This window comes from Tympanuchus pallidicinctus, unplaced genomic scaffold (assembly GCF_026119805.1).
Source record: "Tympanuchus pallidicinctus isolate F22 unplaced genomic scaffold, pur_lepc_1.0 scaffold4, whole genome shotgun sequence".
Lineage (NCBI taxonomy): Eukaryota > Metazoa > Chordata > Aves > Galliformes > Phasianidae > Tympanuchus > Tympanuchus pallidicinctus.
Genome location: NW_026294758.1, coordinates 39,956,442 through 39,976,399, shown reverse-complemented (window position 1 = coordinate 39,976,399; position 19,958 = coordinate 39,956,442). Strand labels below are relative to the sequence as shown.

Genomic DNA, 19,958 nt, shown 5'->3' with positions numbered 1-19,958 from the left:
TTAAAAGGAAAATACATCATTTTGCTAAGGCAATTGTTTCCATTTCCATATCAAAGGCATTAGAAAATATGTTTTCCTATTTCCATTTTTACTTGGAATAGTGATGTGATTTCTGTGACAGGTGGATTTTCATAAATGTTGACATCTGCAACTTATGATACTAATAATGACATGGTTTCAGCTTTCTTGTGTAACTTTTCTGTTGCTTCCAAAAGAGTAGTATTCTGCACACAGCCTGGAACTATGAAGACTGGAACACTAAAGCTGATGTTTGCTCATAATTTGTATATGTTGTTGCTCTTTGTTGATAATAGAAATCCATATTAAGCACTGTTTTGTTCTGTGACTTCAGAAATCCTACCTTGTTTAAAAACGTAGTGTTTGATTTTGAGAAATGTACTTTTGTGCTGGAATAGTCAGCAGAGAGGGAACATTACATTTTATCTTCACAGTGTAAACTGCACAGGTGCTTGCATTTGTGAGGCTTTGAAGAAATTAATGAGACTGTTTAAAAAAAAAATATCTGAAGTTTGAAGTGTCCCTTATTGAACTGGGAAGCTCATTTTGGTTGTACTCGGGGGAAGAGTGAGACAAAACACATCAGTAAAATAGGTGGACTTGTAGATGTTTGGGGAAGTTCTGCAGAGTGATTTCACTATTTATTTCTTGTGGCTTTCCTGTTAGAAAGTAATAGCTAGTGATTATTAACCTAAAAAAACCATAGAAATTATTTAAAGAAAGAAAAACAATCAATCAGCTGCCATGCTTGCACTACTTCTCTAGGGAAGTCTGGCTGTATCTTTGAAAGTGGGATACTTTGCAAAGCTGCCCTTTGAGAGGAATTAAGACAATCAAGAGGCATTGAGGGGAAAAACATTCTAACCAAGGACTTTGTATTTCTTTTATGAGTTTGCCCTTCACTGTAGTGAACCATTCATTTTTCTCTTCTCCTACATAACATAATGAAGGGCTATGACAAGGGGTGGGGAGAGGAGGAGCACTCTAAGAGCGATACTTAAAGGCAGTGAAAATACTGCTTGTGCAAAGGAAGGTTAATGGAGGCCTGCTGAGCAGTCCTAAGCAGGGAAGGAGTAGGCAGTGCAATTGCAGCTGGCAGGTGGATCTGTTAAATTAGCAGCTGAAGTAACTGAAATGCACGTATTTGTTCTTACTGAGATTATGCTCAAGATAGAATGTTGTTACTAGTTTAACTCTTCACAGACTAAGTTAAAACTAAAAGCCAAAACGCCTTGTAGGGAGTACAAGAGCAACAAATGGAAAATGTGCTTCTTGTCTGTACCTTGTTTTGCTTGCAAAAATGCCTTATGCCCTTATGTGCAGGCCTGTGTGGTTGCTTGATGAGGGTCAGTGCTTGACTTGAAGTTTGTAGTGGTGCTGCAAGTGGGTTTCTTCTTTGTTTGAGGACTTTTTCAACCTGACTGCCAGGAAAGCTAAAGCATGCCAAACTAACCAGGAAAATACATTTTATATCTTGTTTATCTCAAGGACCTATGCATCCTAGGCTTTCAATCACTCTCTTGTGGTTGAACATAACTAAAATGAGGCTTTGTTTTTCAGGGAACAAACTACTGCACTGCCATCTCCTTGTGAGTGGGACTGGGAGCACAGCTGTACGTCACGCCCAAAGTATTTCACTGCAAACAGACCAAAACTCTCAAAAATCAACATTCCTCACAAGGTACTGGTCAAGTTATGTCAGCTAGAACCACTCGTTAGTTTGAAACGATGACTTTTTTGTTGTGTGCTGTTCATACTGTTCATTCTTTTAGCTATGTTTTTAAAAGGTTTTATGAAGCTGTATTCAACAGAGTAATACACTGAAACAGAACTAGTTCTTCTGGATTTCTCTAGTGACTTAGAATGAACGCGTGCAGGTTTACTGAGAGTTTGAAGTATTAGAGGACTAAAGAGGAAAGTGCAGTGAACTGTGCTAAAATTATGCAAATAATGGTGCACACGCCTGGGCTAGTTCGTCTCTTTGCTAAACATTGGAAAAGAATGGATTTACTCTATGGTGGTGTCTTCAGCAAATATAAATATTCAGCATGTGTTTGGGAATAAATAAATTACTTTAAGCACAAAGGGTAGTCTTAATTGGAATTGCTTAGTGACTCAGTACTGAGTCCTGAGAAACAAAATAGCCACACACAGAGTTGTTTTGCTGCATATTTTTGTATAGTACATCATTAAGGTAAATATAACCCTTTTGGCGTCTTAACCTTGCAATCGAAACCTTTTCTCAAGTACTTTCAGAGAGAATATGAAAAGTGTGCTTAGTTTTTTTCTAAGTCATTAGCAGACGGCAATTTTAAGAGAGCAAATGATCTTTATACTGGTATTGCAAAACCGAAAAATTGACTTACCTTTCATTGTTGAGAGCTGGATAGCTACAGGTGGTTTAGTAATTTATTTGGAGATGTGGGCATCACCTATGACATACTTAGGTTGCTCTGAAAGTAATGCCTTCTATTTATTGCCATGGAAACTACAAAAAGAACACAATAACACTATTTGGTAGAGTAAATACAGAACACTATTTTTCAACATAGTCACCACTATTGGCCATGCATTTTTGCCAGCAATAAGCAAGGGTCTGCGTGCCACGCTCATAAAAATCTGCATGGCCATAATGTTGTTTGTCTTGTCCACTGCTTCACTGCACTCGCATCCAGTGTTTGGTCTCCATAGACATTCAGCAAGTGTTGATAAATGTATTGGGTGCCATTTTTTTTCTGCATGGAGGAATTTGGGGACAGACTTTTGCTTCATCTGCACTTCTGTGCCAGATGTTGTTCTATCAAAGCACCCCTCTGCTGCCATCTGTCACACTGAACAACATGTAATGGAATGCCAGTGAGAAAGACCATCCTTCACTTCCATAGCACCAACATCCACCTCTGACGTTGTGATCCAACGTAATCAAATAGGAGGCAGTTTTTTTGGAGCAGCCCTGGTATTTAACCAAAGCTAATAGGACTCTAAGGACTTCATAGAAAGACCAAGAAAAAAATAAGATGCCATTATGTAAACTAACAAACAAGCAAGGCCCGTTTTCATATGAAGCTGTGTGGCAGAAAATATGATGTGAGAATGTCAGTGAAGTGTAGATAGGCAGGAATGTCCCAGCTGGGCTCTCTAGGAGGCTCTCTAGCAGTGTTTCCCTGAGTTGAAAAACTCTGATGTTGTATGGTATGCAAACCTCACATCAGGAAATTTGGATACTAGCAAGCCCAACTCAGTGCAGAGTTCCAGGGTCACTTCTATATCAAAAAAAGATGCTTCAGAAGTTATGTCCAGCCACCCAGCTTGAGACCTACCAAGAACTGTGGGACTGGAAAGTGAATGATTAAGGTGGCTGAGTCCACCTGCTTTCTCTCTGATGGCTCTGCTCTCTATTCTCCCATGCACTCTCAGCAGCCAATTTCAATCTTTCCTGAAGAGGAACACCCAGAAGTAGGTAGAATACCCTAAACTGAGGCCCTTCTATTACTGAATAAGGCTGCAGAACAGCTTTGCTTCTTAACAACTCTTGAGCAGGAAGTTTGCCAGTATAAATAAGGTGGGAAGAGTTAGAACTTTGACGCAGAGCTTTAGTTCTCTGAAGGCCTAATTTGGCTGAAGATCTGCTATCTGGAGCTTTGTTTTTTAAATTAACCTCTGTATTAGGAAAAAAGCAAAAGAATGTTCTGCATATATTACATTTTGTGCATTCTCCATATTCTTTTGTGTTTTCTAAATATGTGTAATGATCTCCATGAGAAGGGGATCTTTGTTTTCTTTACTGTGCTATCTTAATTAATTTTTGCTGTAAGAATTTATTACCATGTTAGTTCTTGATGTTGTAAGGGCTTGTCTTGTTGTGACGGAGGGCAAATAAATTGCTAAAAGCAGAATATTGTTTCACTGCTTTGCAAGAGCAGTCAAGAAACATAAAGGAAAGAGGAATGACTGAGATGTAAGCAAAATGAATGTTCAACCAGATTGTGCCCATGTCACTCCTGCATAAAATGGACACATTCAGTGTAAAGAAGAAGTCCTTTTGAGTGTTGATAAGCATTTTTGTATGATATTTGAGGAGAAAAATAGTGCAAGATTGTTGGGATTTGTTTAAAATATTTTTTTTTCTAATAAGTTTTTATAGCTTCTAAAATTAATTGACCAGAAATTGTGTGTGCTAGAGGAAGTTGTTTCAATTTTACTTACTCTGCTGGTGAATTGATTTTTATCATGAGAGAAAGGATTTAGCAAGGACTCTACCCAAGATCTCTGTCTCACGTTCTAAATTATGTCCCACTATTACATTTGGTTATCAATGTACTTTTCTAGACACTGCTATGCAGTTTAAAACATTGCAGATGTGCTTAGAATAAACATGTTTAGGATAGATGCTATATTCATTAATTCTCTCCACTATCATTTTTTCTTACTGCTGGTTATCAAACACTTCAGCTTGTTCCTGTGCTGCTGTTTTATTTTTTATTTTATTTATCAAAAAATAAAGGGAAAGAGTGTAGAGGTGCTACTTTATGCTAATTTATATACTAATTCACACTTTCTTTGCAAAGATATAACATGAAACAAGCAGTGTCTTGATGTTTTTCAGCAGAATAAAGCTTTGAAATCTTTGTGTGAGATCTGGTGGACTTGATGACCAAAAAGATTCAAAACTATTGAGAAAAATATGCTATATATTTCTGTAGTGCTCTTCCTAAGTTGTCCATCATATAGCATCTGTCACAATATACTTTTCCCTACTTTTGTGAATACAAAATTTAGTAGCTTACAATTGTGCAGCTTTGCACTCCAAGTCTAACAACATCATTTGTGAAATATCCAAGTCTGTATGCCTAGGTTGTGAAAAAATAATAATAATTATAATAAAAAAATAAAAATCCATCGTAAAGGTCAAAGGATGTGGCCAGGTGAGCCATAAAGAGGTTTGTACTGGTTATTACTTCAGCAAAAAATACATGTGAAATATGGGATATGTTTATGCTGGGCTGCATTTCTTACAGGCAAGCCTTTGCTTTCTAAATTAACAAATTGGGAATTACTGCTTTGAGATATGGAAAGCGTGTATATTTGTGCATCCTTACAGGGCAATATTACAGACCCTAAAGCTGCATATCAAAATCTTTTTGCAGTGTATCACAAGCTGTACTTTGGAAGCAGAAACAAGGGGCAAGATGATGAATGTGGTGCCCTGCTTTAAGCTGGCGCTGGCACTTGAGTCATGTGGTAACTCAAGAATGATGGAATCATTCATGTGGAAAGGAACCTGAGGAGGCTTCTAGCCCAACCTCTTTACCAGCCTAAGGTCACTGGGTTGCTTGGGCATTTACCCAGCTGGGGTTCAGAAAGCTCCAAGGTCAGAGACACTAGAGCTTCTCTGGATCTGTGACTTGGCTATTTCCGTGGGGAAAAAAAGAATAATACTCCTTACATCCCTTCTGAGCCTCTCATCTGACCTTTTGTCTACACTCTCCCGTTCTCCTGCTGTGCACTGCATGAGGATGCGGTCCTGCATCTCCTTGATTCCTCTTGTCAATGTTGATGGGCTGCTGTTAGGTTCCCTTGCAGCTGCCCTTTCTCCAGGCTGAACAACCCCCTCATTGCAGGGTTGGTGCTCCAGTCCCCACCATCTTGGTGGTCCTCCGTTGGATTCACATCTGCATGCAGTAACAGCTGTGAAGACAGCATCTGTGGCTTTTCCAGTCCCTCCAAGACAGATGAAGATTACTGTATCGTTCATGTGCCTTCACTGCAGTGTAGAACTGTGTGTTTGAACCATGTATATGCCCTGAGCAGTTAGAGAGTCAGAGGTCAGCTACCTACACATCCTCTAATCCTGAAGGTTGAGTCTGTTAGGGCCTAGCTCGCTATATAAAGAAGCGGACATAATTGGATTTATGAATCATTTAAGTAGGACTGGGCTGACTGATTTGTGTAATTTTGCAGGCTGATGACAAAAAGCAGTCTAAAGAGATTGGAAGGGAAAGGGGAAGGGCTATTTGGCAATGTGGTATTTTTAGAAACTTCTACAGTGCTTTTCATCAGAAGATCATGAACACTTGCTTAGAAACAAAAGCAATACTGATGTGTGTACTCAGAGAGTTCAACAGCTGGACTAGCAACCTACATTCCTGGTCTCTTACTGAAATCATTTCCCAGTTCTGTGAAGTTACTAGTGCTGCCTAGCACTGTAAGTGTTGAATTCCAGTATTTAAAATAACTAAATAGGTGTGATTGTCAGAGGAACTAGTTAAGAGGCTCGATTGGAGGTGTGGATGGGACATGAAGAAGCAGAGAGCACCTGCATCACAACACTGTGCTGCAGGCAAATTGCTGAACAGCCTTGCTTGGTTGGCAGGAGTAACCATGAGAGGCAACTGTATGTTTAAATTTGCATCCCATAGTGCAGTGTTAAATGGATAGTGCCTCTGCTGGTGCTGGAAATAGCACAACGACTGCATTCACAGTAGCATTAGATAATTTATGGAATACATTTGAGGTTTTACATGGCTCAAGCTGCAACAAGCTCTCTCTTTAAATTAACTAATCTACATGGACTGCCACAAACGGTGTCTGCTTGATTAGATAAGCTGAAAGACTCAATGGGAAATGTTATCACTGGAAATTATTTGCTTGCATGCATGCATCTTACACAGTTAATAATGATAAGATATTCCATGAAAGTTCATCATAAAATCTCTAAACATCTACATAACGTTTCATGAAATTCCTGAATGTAATACTGTTTTGTACAGTTATTGCACATGCAGAACAACTGCCCCTAAACATGAGGACAGAGCTGCACGTTTTTAGCCCAATTCGTATGGTTTTGACATTACACTGGTAACCAGACTTCTGTCTCCATGAAACAATATCCTTTGAAAGACTGGCTTCAATTGTACCTGCATCTTCCTTTTCAAAGGGAGGGAGTGAAAACTGAAGACAGCCCTTCCTTCAGACACTCACTCTCGGGTGTGTGGAGACCTGCACAGGCAGAACAGACCATCCTGCTGAGGCTCTGGCCCCTATTCTGCTTTGCTGCTGTCACAGACAAGTTTTGGCTAGACTGTGGGCCTTCTGTGTTAGTCATTTCATAGTTCACTGGCAGGGTCTTGTTGCCTTCTTTATCTAATCTAAAATGTATCTGATTATTTATTTAAAGATGTGCTTGTGTGAGCTGTATTTCAGGAGGTTCTTTTATTCCCCCTTCCCTCCCCCACCCCTTTTCATCTCTACAGCTTGCAAGGCAAGAGAATAGGGATGCGGACCTCTAATGCAATAGCTGTAAGGTGAATTGGATACCTTAGTTACCTGCTCTCCTTTTCCTGTAAGATTTATGTAACTTGCAGTGCTAGAGATGCTCTTGCAGCTCTTGTCATGGTCTGACTAATGTATTTTATTCTTCCGCTTCTGTTTTCATTGGCATCATCCTCCCCTCTTACGTCCAAACAGCGTATCTGCACTGGGATGGTGGCTTGGTCAAAGGGAAGAAAGTATCCAAAAGGCCTTAAAGACTGTTCTCTGCAGGTCAACTGCAGGATGAGTAACTTGTAAATTGTGATTGCACTGACTTCACATCAATCTGTCACATTGTTATGAGCACCTGGAAACTTTGCCAAGCTCAAGTGTGAGTCTGAGCATCAGGAGTCATGGCTCAGGTTTTCAGGTGACAATTGTGATGGACTGCCTGTTGTGATGGACTAGCTGTTTGGCTTGAAAAAATAAATAAAAAAGCAGAAAAAGTTATATGCCCACTGTGCTTTCATGGGGAAACACAGGAAATAAAAGCCCAAATGAATTGTTTTTCATGTGTTATTATAGGAAAGTGAATGGAAATAAACTGATAGGCACTTCCTAAGTGATGACTTGTGTTAAAGAATTAAAAACAAGTCTGTTTTGCTTGAATTGCCATGGTCAATTCCTGCATCTGTGCTGCATTTACCTCAGGCTAGCTAAGTGTGTTAACCTTGGCTGCAGCCTTAAAGCTCAAGGAAGCACAGTCTGATAACCTCAAAGTTAGCGATAACACCATGTGGCTCTGATAACGTCACAGAACTTGCTTAAACAGGCTGTAGGCTAAATCACAGCTCTTGACTGAAATGAGAAGTGATCCTCCTTTGTCTTGCATAGGATAAGCTTAGATTGCTCCGACAGGTGCTACCTACACTCCACAGAAGGCTGCATCAAAAGGGGAGGCTAGGAATGCTGGCACTTCTTCCTCTGCCAGGGCCTTTGGGAGGCAGCTGGTTCTCTACGTTTTGCAGCCACTAACTTAATATCTGCATCTTAAGAGAATGCACTAGTGGGGATCTGTTGACTTATCCTTTCCCTATTTCACTTGGCGTCTGGCAACTGCTCTCTTAAGAATAATAAGAAAAAAAAAACAGTGCTCTGGGACTGAAAAACAAAAATTATTCTTGCTTTTAAAACTATCTTCTCACATGCAGCAAAATCCTACTGTATCTTAGCAAAGCAAAAAGTGGACCATGTCGTTTTCCTCATGTCCTGTCTTCTCTGGGATGTGAGCATTGGGCAGTCTTTCTCTGCTGAAGCAATGGGATGGTATCTTGTGCTGATATTCCCACACTGCGCTGGCTCCTTGGAAGGATGTCTTCAATTTCAGAGAAGCAGAGAAGTGCTCAGCACTGCCTATCATGGCAGATGGTTTGCCTTGCCCTGCTGTCCCTTATTTAGCTGTTGAGGCCAGATGCTATTATAGCATCTCAGTCTACGGAATGTCATTTATAAGAAGACACTGGCTTCTGTGCTTTAACTTTCCTAGTGGTCTTGACGTTTTACTGTACACCAGGCTGCTAGCATTGCAACAAAAGTTGAATGTTATCACTGCCTTATAAAACTGTGGGGAGAAATGAGATGAAAGTTAATGGTTTGGCATTTTTCTGAATTTTTCTGTCCAAGTTTAAGAGCAGGCCATACAAAGTAACATACTGTTTGCCTTCTTTTTTAAATGCTGTTGCTTAAGAAAGTTTTTCCCTGTCAGTTCCTCCTTGTTGTGTATTTCTTCCTTCCAAAAGAAGATTCCAGTATTGACTAATCCACCCCAAATAAAGCAACCCTAGGAGGACAGTGGCACCACAGAAAGAAACTTCATTTAACGCAACCGTATGGTTGAACTTCTGTCAGTCTGCTTTTCTGTGCTTTTTGTGACGGGGCAGTGCCAATACGGTCACCTCTACACCACTGCTGTGTAATGATGGCCTCAAAATCATCTCAGCCTCTGAATTTACTGCAGCACTGTTGAATTGGAGACAGAGCTGAAAATCCTGCTGGGTGTCGGGAAGGCACCTGATGGAGGCTGAGGGCTTGGGAGATTGTCAGATGTGTGTGGCTGTTCCTTCCGACGCCGCACAGACCAAGAAGGCAGAGGAGTTGGGCGCCTTTCTGTCGGCGATGCTGCAGGTGCCATCCCACGGCTCCTGACTGCTCTCAGAGATCCCACCCAGGGCATCTCCCTGGTTTATCCCGTGACAGGCGTCAGCTACTAGCCACTGCCAAGGGCAGGAAGACAAGAAATATTTTTGTAAACGGAGAATAACAATTCTTTTCATCCCGGGGAGAAATCTCCTCGCCTCTCCGGGGCCTCCGCAGCCGGATTGGCTGCGCAGGGCTGCGGGTGGCCGTGTGCCGGCGGGACAAAGTCGCTCTGTGGGGGCTCCTCACTGCCGCCTTTGTCCCTGCGGGGCTCCGGCCACCGCCCCCACCGCCGCCCCTCCCTCGGGCCGGGCTGCCTCCGGCCCTTCCCGGGCGGCGGGGAAGAAGCGCGGCTGTCCGGCCGTTAGCGCCCGGGCGGCGATGTTACCATGGGAGCGACGCAGGGCTCCGCCGGCAGCGAACCGCCAGGGCCCGCGGGGGAGGCGGAGCAGGTCGGTAGCCTCCCCGCGACCCCGTTGCGGGCACGAGGCTGTGGGAAGCGCCAGGCTGCGGGCGGCGCGCGTCTGTGGCTCGAAGCCCCGCTCGGCGTAGCGCGGCCGCCTTGGGGGCTCGTGGGCGTCGTGGTTGGCGGGTGGGGTCCGCCCAGCCGAGCTGTGCAGGGCCGTGCTGAAGCCGAGGGGCTGTGGAAGTCCTGCGTTGTGTTGCTTTGGGGGGCTGAAGTGTGCGAGGAAACTGTGAAACTATCCGTCTTGCAAGCTCTGTGGCACGGGGCCCTTGTTTCTCGACCACTTCTGTTACATCTCGTCAGTGTCTGTGATCCCGCTGAGATGAGAGACTGTAGTCCCCGTGCGGCTGGGTTGGTGGCTTGCCTCGCAGGGGTCTCATGAGGATGCGGTTGAAGTGTATTGATGTGGGAGAGTTGAGATGCTGATGCTACACGATTACTGCCTAAGCTACAGCAGTTTTGGAGTTTTGTATTTACAGATGAATTTACTCTACAAGGCTATTGTTTAAATTATCTGTATGAGTCAGTTAATGGTGACTACGCTTAAAAAACAGAATTGTCCCAAAGCAGGAGACTTGCAGTGTATTTCAGCACATGATGGATTGGTAAACTGTGCTACCGGCCTTCTCCCCTTAACCTCCAGCGACGGAGTTTTTTGAACCGGGTTTCATCAGTGCTGCTGGAATCCTCTTGATGACAAAGCGTCTGTTGAATTGATTCAAGATTTTCCCCCTTGTTTATTTCCCTTTTTATACCACAGACTTGCCATTTTTTAATGGGAAAAAAGAATGTGATGGTGGTTTGCTGTTGTGATTTGTTGTTTTTCTTTTTTCCCTGTAAAAAAAAAAAAAGTAAAGAAAAAGTGTGGATTGCGTGGTTGTCCTTACTGAGTGGTTTCTTCCAACTGTTTTAAGGCTTGCCTTTCGTGTGAAGAACTAGGAATGACATGGTTAGGATGCAGGTTCCTTTCGTATTGCAGCTGTGAGCCCTAGAGAGTTTGGAAGTAGGCCATATTGGCTGTGAATTCTGTGCCAACGTCTGTATTAACAGAAAAGGGAGCTTTAGCTCATCTTCATTCCCACTTACTGCTTGAGATGGTGAGAAAGCTAATGTTTCTTATATGTACTGAACTTTGATGGGGACAAATTGTCAGTGTGGCTCTCCCAGTGACTGTGTTTCTCATGTTAAGGTTATTGAAGTCCACTGTTCTGTTGCTTTTATAAAGAAGATTGTTCAGTGTTTTATAGAAGAAGACATAAAAACGGTCTGGTGAGATATGACAGCTATGATTTTCCAGTTCTGGTTGTTTTTTGTTTTTAAATTTTTGTTTTTTTTTGAATGATGCCATTCAGACAATACGAAATTTATGACTTCAGTTCTCGGAATTCTGTTTTTCACAGCTTGTGGTTATTGGAATTGTAAGACAAATATGGATTCATCTGACACTCAAAACAATTTTAGAGTCCTTTGTGTACCAGTAAGTAGTTAGTTGCAGCATTTTTTTTTGGAAACTAACGTATCTGATGCCACAGAACTCTTTTTTTTTTTTTTCCAAATGATGTCAACATGTCCTGTATTTGGTGTATAAGCCAAATGATACAGTGGAATTCAAAGCTATGTTTAAAATGTAAACTAACATAAAATCACTTGGTATTATCACAGACAAATACTGCTTAAAGGCAGAGTTATATTCCTGAATGTATCTTAGCTGGATTGTACAGCAGAAGCCAATATTTAAATGCAATTACTCTTAATACTGTGTAAGAATGAAGTATCATCTAACTCAGTAGACAGTAGTGGATATACCTTCATGAACACTCCAGGCATCTCCATCCAATGACTTGAAATAAAACAAAGATTAAAGTGCTCCTTCAAGGCCTTCAGTTAATTCTGTAGATAGGTGATCGTCAGCAGCTTCCAAGGTGTGTGTGTTTGTGCCTTCTGTCGTGCCCTGTTTATCAGAGCAGTGTCTTTATGTACTGTGGTGGTGGAGTCTCTAGAGTTGATAAGCAGTGTTGTCTTAGTATTTCATAGCTGTTGTTTAGATAAATATGTCTTTAAAAAGAAAAAAAAAAAAAAGAAAAAAAAAAGCCAAAACAACATAAATAAAATACAGTATCCAAAAAGGAAAGCTTTGCAAAACCCCTGCTGTAACCAAACCTTATTACAACTAAGAAATGATGCTCCTTTCTGTTATTTACTCAGTTTCCTAAGGTGAGAGTATTCATCGTAACAGGATTCCTTTGCGTATACGTACGCTGTATGTGGTATTTCAGACACTCGCTCCTTAAGATTCATAATGCATACGAGCTTTGTGGAGAGAATGCAGGATGTCCAGATAGGCTGTCATTCCAAGCTTCGCAAACAGAGCATTCTGAGACAAATTGTTGGCCTTTGACATAGCTGCAAAACTTGCTGCCAGGGTCAGCGCTTGGCACTGATTGCACTTATTTCTGTGTCCTAGCACTGCAGAAATCTGCTGGATAATATGCATTTCTTTTAGTGGTCATGGCTGAGGATTCTTCTGTCCAGTGTTTCAGAGACCGTCTGCAGAGTTGCAGAGCAGAATGAATAACATTTTACTGTATTTTTTCTTCTATGTAGATTTGTGTTGCAGAAGTAGGAAAAAGTGGTCAGTGGTTTTGATTCCTCTGTTCATAAAGTCAAGTAGGAATATTTTTAAACAACTGATGTGACAGTGGCATGGCTGATTGGAAAAGGTGGCTGTGCACATTCCTTAAAGGATGCCATCCGAAATCCTATTTCTGTGCAAGTCTGCGCTGCCACTGTTTTGTTTGAGGACCTGGTTACGGTTTGGCTTTAAATTTTTATTTTCCAGCACTTCAGATTTCCTGGAAGTGTGTTGCTGTTTGGCATCAAAGTGGGTGATGTCATTTCTGACCCTTTGGCAGAAACTCTCTTCAGTTGCTGACTGAGTTGAGTAATTCTTGTGTGCGCTTCACCTCAGTGTGGTTGGTGTATTACTGGAGGTCAGGCTGCAAAAGGTCATGATTTTATGGACCGAGTGTTGATTGCAGATGGAGGCCTGCTGGCATTTCCCAGCGCCTGTGCTCTCTCTTCTGCTTTGGCAGTTGTACTCTCCTACCCGTTCATAAGCAGTGCCCAATAAACTTGAAGTATAAGAATATTTAAGATGGAGGAAGAAGACAGGGAGGCTTTCTGTCATGTGCCTCAGACACACTTGTCAAGCTTTTGATTAAATGTGGAAAACCCTGGATCAGAGTACTGCTGGTACATCAGTATTTGTGGGGCCTTGGGCTTATGAGAGATACTTATCTGTTCTGACGTACAGGGATGCTATGAGTAAGAGGTTTGACATTTTCTGTGTGGCTTTTCCTTTGATAGGTTATTGTGATGCCTTTCTACTTTTAACAGTACTGTGGTGTAAAACTGTACAATTTCATTTGTTAAGTTTTATCCACAAACTTCTCTGCCTCTTGTAGTAATTTTATTTTATATTATTTTTAAAGTGTTTTTTCTTGCTTTACCTTCTAGATGCTAGTGGATACCTTCCTAACATCTATTGCAGCAGTAAGGATCAACTTCAAATTCTTGGGTCATGATGGTTTGAAAATGGATTTCATTTTTCTTGTCTTCTTGTATGGCTTGTTAGCTTATAGACAAGTACTTTTGTTGTTGTTGTTGTTGTTTTGTTTTCCTGAGGAGGTTAATAAGAAGCAGAGCACTTAATCATGCTTTGCTTTTGCTTGGTGTGTTAGAAAGCCCTTGGGTGTAAAATGTTCTGGTACATGGATCAAACTGCAAGAAGAAAACTCTACTTTGAATCTTGGTTGAAAGTGAAGTTGCTACTAAACTGAGCTGTGTTATAAATGATAATTGAATGGAGCTTTTATTATTGATTTTAAGACCTGTCATTTCCTTGTAGCCACATGTGCAGGACTCTTCTTTCTTTCTTTCCTAGTTCTTTCAAAGCCCATATAAGACACTAGTTGTGAAAGAAGGAATGAAATTTACTCTGTCACTCACTTGATTCCATTCTGGTCTGTTTATCCTTTGTGCACTACAGTGTGCATTGTAGCGGAAACAGCACTATTCTGTAGCAGCAAGATGGTTTGCTTTCTTTTAACACATAGAGAGATGCCTGAACTTTCTTACATTCATGTTATATGTGTGAGAAGTGTTGACTGAGCTGAGAGATTGCATTAACGATTGCAGTTCCAAATTCTTTTGCTGGCATCCTTTCAAACGAGGTACGAATGGCTGCAGATGAACTCGGATTAGTGCTCTGGGAACAAATCAACAAAGTAGAAGTTGCTATCTATCTTAATACTACAGAAAAAAGAGGTGCTTGACTTCACTGCACACCGCTCCTCCTTTCCTGCCCTCCTTGTGGTTGTTTATGCGTTGAAAGTTATCAGAAATCCTGATGGAATAATTTCTACCTAAGTTGGAAGTGTTCAAATGTTCTTACTATCGATATGTTTAGATGTTAATGAAGTCATGTGCTAGTCTTTAACTGCATGGTATGCTTCAGCTTTGCATCCTCCCTCACCAAAGGACTGGGAAAGAGGAATGGAAAATACTTGAAATGTTTCCATTTTCAACTTCCCCTGTATTGCTTTCTTATCTCAGAGTGTTTTTTTCAGTGTGATCCGGTACGTGGTGATTTTCACTGTAATGCAGTTTTGTATGGGATGAAGGGTGGCCCAGAATATTCAGAGTTGAGGGTATCATTTATGCTTACCAGTTGTGTGTGACAAAGCAGTTGTAATCCTTAGGAGGTCCTGAGGATGAAGCTGTGCTGTGAGCAAAGGGATTCTGAATGTGATTTGCCAATTGGGCGTAGCTGCCTTAACCCTTTACGTCATGGTAGTTGATGCAGCAGGAGCAGTTTCGGATGAAACAAAGTGATTTTTTTTTTGACTGCATGTTCCCTATTCTTCCACATGCACCTCGAGGTGTATGTAAACGTGAGATTTACAGACCTAAGGCCCTTACAGTGCAAGAGCCATTGTATGGATTCCATATGTAAAATACTGAGCTTCTTTTGCAGCAGGTTTAGGTCTCATGTTGGGAACGTGCAAGATATGTTAAAGTTGAGGAGTGAACTTCAGTACTGCTTTCTGGTATGACTGAGAAAGCTGTTGAGCTGTCTTGAAAGGGAGAGGTGAGTTGCCTAAGGCTTTAGGATCAGGAGTAAGGTGACTGAAGGAAGAAGAGGAGGATAGATCCACATGGTATCACTAGAACTGTTAAAATCCTTTTGAGAGGTGGAATATCAAAAAAGAATCTGCTTTGAAGCAAGATCAGCAATAGTTTTTTGTATGCTGATTAATGAAATTAATAACCCTGTAAGAACTGGCTAACTAACAAGGTGAACAGATTATTGGCAATATGTATCTGAATGGTACTGAAATTATGAATTTACCTAAAACTACTAAATTTTATTTATTTATTTGTTTGTTTTGCAGCGATTTGATTGACAATTGAAAAAAACCTCAGTTTTTAACTTTTTTTATTTAGCAGAAGTCTGGAAACTCAAAGCTTCTTACTGTATTTGTGTGTGTGTGTGTGTATGTTAAATCTGCTTTGCGTGACAACTGTGGTGGTAGTAGTATGTAGTTTTAGAGTGTAGTTAAATGTACTTTTAAAACTTCTACACCATACATAACCATAGTAAGGTTCATTTCTGTCAGCCCAAAAAGAAAAGCAAACATGATCAAACATGATTGCACTGCAACGGGAATATTCACACAAAAGTAGAATGCCTGTAAGACTATGATGCATCGTTCTATAAATAAGAATTAGAAAAAGGAAACTAGATATCTTAGTAGGGAAGGAAAACCTGAAATGGTTTGGGACTGAGCTCAGAAATTAACGACTGTACAATTATTTGAGTTGTCTTGCATTATGAGTAGATTATTAAATGAAAATGCTCACCTGATTAGATTATATACCAGCAATGAATTGGCCTTTTAAAAAAAAAAGAATTACGTGAAGCATTAGATGGGTAACCAGCTTGTTTTTTCTCAGATTTGGGAGTTTTAGTTGATAAATAAAGATGTTCATGCAGTCACAGAGTCTGTCAGGACAATGGAATTGCAGGAATGCACTTTCTCAACTGGTAGTTGCTTGATGCTGGAGATGGTTGCTTCCAGTGCTTGGTTTGCTGTTCTACTATAGGTAAAAGTAGCAGGAGCATTCAGAAATAATACCAGTAGGTGTTTCACTGAAGTTGAATAAAAATTGTTATCTGCTATCTACATCACACAGTGAAAATGATGTTTGTTCTTTTTCTTTCAAATTCTTTGTTTAAAGATGGAAGTGTAAAAGTTATACCTGGACTACACAGGGTGACTGGCTCTCAAGCTGGGCTCTTCAGTTACAGCAGCTGCACTTACTTTTTAACAGTTAAACTAAAAGAAAGACATATACGCTACTTAGCATAAGGAAACATTGTTTAGAGCTGTTGAGTTCCATTCACTTCCCCAATGAAACTTGAGCCACATCAGAACAAGCATTTTTTTATGACTGCCAAGTAAAAGGTGTCCTGCTGAACTTTTGGTTCATGCACGAGCTGCTTGTGTGCTTTGTTTCTCAGACTGTGTGTGTTTGGGCAGTGGGCATCTTAAGCAAGAGGCAGCGCAGAAACAGTGCAAACAGAAGGTTCTGTAGAGTTTACAGGTAGAGTGAATGGACGTGATTAAATCAGGTAACCTCTAGAGCTGTTTTGGATTAGGCAAACTGAAAGTTGCATTACTGTTTTGTGGTGTATACAGAGAAAAAATAGAATCATAGAATGTCCTGGGTTGAAAAAGACCATAATGATTGTCTAGTTTCAACCCCCCTGCCATGGGCAGGGTCGCCAACCACGAGAGCATGTTATATACACGGTCTGTGTTATATGCAACATGTTATTCTGTGCTGTGTCAAAGTCCAGGAAACTGAAGAAAAACAATATATATCCAGATTGGAAAACGATGGTTTACATACTGCATGCACAAGTGTCTTTGATGTAGCTGTAGCTGTATTTCACATAGATTAATTAGATTAGTTTTGATCTTCAACTGAAATTACTTTGTTTTCAGCTTCTTATGTGCTGAAAGATTTCTTTGTTATTGAAAAGAGGCAGTAGGGAAAACCTCTTTATTGCAAGACTGAATGTGTGCCAAGCAGAAAGGTGAGGTTTGTGCGTTCCTTTAGAACCTGTAATGCCTGTGGGAGAGTAAGTTAATATTTCCAAGGTACATCTGCTGAGCAGTGCTGTGATCCCAGAACACTTAGACAGAACGCCTTCTGTTATTCCTCCGAAGCAACATGAAAAACAAAAAGCAAAAAACAAACTTTGGTGGGAAAAATGCTAGTTGCCAAAGTGTTATTATTTCTCAATAGGCAGAAATTGCTTTCTGAAAAATGAAGGAAATAATTTCAACATTTTTGCTCTTTTTTTTTTTTTTTTTTTTTTTAAAAGGAAATGGGATATGTTTTCTCCAAAATGGCAATTTTGTATTTGAATTGAAGCTGTTCTCTGCATAGACTTTGAACAATTGGTTGCTTCCTGCTGGGGGAAACACTGGAACAATTGCAGTGTGATTTCAGTGGGATAATGACTGAACTGTTGTTGGGCAAAAGGTACTTTGGAAGAGGACTTGTTCCAGAAAGAGATCTAAGCTGTATTTCTATGAGTGTTTAGGTTTTTTAGTAGGCATGACCTGTGAATCTTGCTTATTGCATTCTATTTACAATGTCTGATTTTTTTTTTCTTGGATAGGTTACTGTTTGTAATGGGATAGAATCATAGAACTGTAGAATCGCTCAGGTTGGAAAAGACCTTAAAGATCACTGAGTCCAACCATGACCTAACCATACTACCTAACTCTGACAATCCTCCACTAGATCATGTCCCTGAACATCACATCTAAACAGTTTTTAAACATATCCAGAGATGGTGACTCAACCAGCTCCCTGGGAAGCCTATTCCAGTGCTTAACCAGCCTTTCTGTAAAGGACTGAAAGGATATTACACTTTGATACACATACACGTATTGAAGCTCAATAGAATTCAGCTGTAACATGCATATTCTACTCTGCTCACCTCTTCAACCCCATCCCAGGCAAATTTAGAACTTTTGCATGTACATTCATAGTGAGTGTAACCTGCCAAGGCTGTAAACGGATGGTGAGTTTGTGTTCTGAATCTGTTATACTCTGCCTTGTATGTATATTTCTGTTGTTCTTCTCAGCGCTTCTGTTCTTTTTCCCTCTTGATGGTGGTAAATAAGGACCTGCTGCATCACAGGAGCTCAGGTGACTGCTTCTACAGTCACCCCCTTGAACAGTTACTAGCAGACAGCTGTTGAAAACATACTCGTGGGAAAAGCATCGTAGTTTTTAAGAAACCATATCATCCTAGCTTCCAGGTACTGAATTGAAAGAAATAACTCTCATTCTTGCTGGCATAGGTCACAGGTATTGTGAACACATCAATGGATTTTAGAAAATTCCTAGGTGTGTGTTTTGCCTGCCTTTTCCAGATCAATGAAAAATTGCATCTTTGTGACTGAGGTCCATTAGGATCTTGTTTTTGCTGATGATATACTACCAGGAAGTATGCAAATGTAGTGATACCACACTACGTCTGCTCAGGTCAAAAGTAGGCTGGAATAAAAAGCTTTACTCTGAAAACAAAGCTGTGTTTTTCCTTTTTGTAGTTAGTGCTGCAATGTTGTGTTTCTAACTTCAGATACAACTGTCATTTTGTATTGGCTCAAAATCTTCAGAATTTTTCTGCTACTCGTTTCCATGCAGCATTGGTGGTGTTGAAAGGTTGTATGTTGACATGATCTCCAGAGTCCCAGGCAATTCTCTCTTTTCAGAACAAAAACCTCTTGGGGATAGATAGATAGATAGATAGATAGATAGATAGATAGATAGATAGATAGATAGATAGATAGACAGATAGATAATTTACTTATTTACTTACTTACTTACTTAATTACTATTTGAATGAACTTTACCATTCATCCTGGAAGTAATTGTGGAGGAAAGTGAGTTAATGAAGCAGGGATTTTGAAAAATCGAACGTCTGTTTGTCTGATAATATGTGTTCCTAAAAATTGAGATTTAAGAAAACAAACAACATGTAACAACTTGTTTCAATGGAAATATTCCTGTCATTTTTAATCTGGGAAAAAAAAAAAAAAAAAGTGGGATTTTGGCCCAAAAGATGTTAGTTGTCCCATTTTTTTTTTTTTTTTCCCCTTTTCTTTTTTTGATGGAAAGAATGGAATACCTCACCTACAAGGACAGGTTGAGCCAACTGGGGCTGTTTAGCCCAGGAAAGAGAAGGCTCTTGGGTGATATGACAGCAGAATTTCAGGTTCCAAAAAGGGGCTATAAAAGAAAAAGGGATCAGTGGTGACAGGACAAGGGGAAATGGTTTCAAACTGAAAGAAGGGAGATTTAGATTGGACGTAAGGAATAAGTTTTTTACAATAGAAGTGGTGAGGCATTGGCACAGGTTGAGCAGTTAGCTGGTGGATGCCCCATCTCTGGAGATACTCAAGGTCGGGCCAGATGGGAATCTGAGCACCTGATCTCACCGTAGGTGTCCCTGTTCACTGCTGGGACGTTGGACGAGATACCTTTACAGGTCCCTTCCAACTCACACGATTCTGTGACTATCTGAAAATCACAGAAATGCCAACATACTCTGATACATAAATAGTATAACAAACCTTGCTCTTGGCGGTGAGCACAGTGCAAAAGTGACAGTCTGAGGTTGCGCTCCTCAGAGCAATTGCTCAACTTTCTGCGCAGAAAGTGAACCGCGCGGGCCTCTGTTACAGGGCCACTGCGCCACCTAGTGGCTCTGCGGGTTAACTGAGCGTACGGCTCGCAGTGCGGCTGGGCGCTGTCATTTGTTAGCTCTCATGGGCTGTCGACATTTTGCAGGAACGACTCGTCAGCTTGAATTCCTTCTAAGGATGCTCGTTTCCGGTGAAACAGAAACCTTCGTGAGCCGGAGCAGAAGAAAGCACCTTAA

At 40.8% G+C, this 19,958-nt stretch overlaps 1 protein-coding gene across 5 annotated transcripts in view; it reads left to right on the top strand.

Moving 5' to 3' along the window:
* The window catches only part of TJP2 (tight junction protein 2), a 65,212-nt gene that overhangs the window by 9,830 nt on the left and 35,424 nt on the right, over nucleotides 1–19,958 (top strand). For 3 of the 5 annotated variants that reach the window (XM_052700695.1, XM_052700692.1, XM_052700693.1), the window contains one exon: nucleotides 1,579–1,699. The exons of 1 other annotated variant lie outside the window; for it this stretch is intronic. The gene's annotated coding sequence lies outside the window, so the exon portion shown is untranslated. Of the gene's footprint in view, nucleotides 1–1,578; nucleotides 1,700–9,893; nucleotides 9,918–19,958 lie in introns of those variants that run through there. One more of the 5 variants, XM_052700691.1, reaches the window with a different exon arrangement.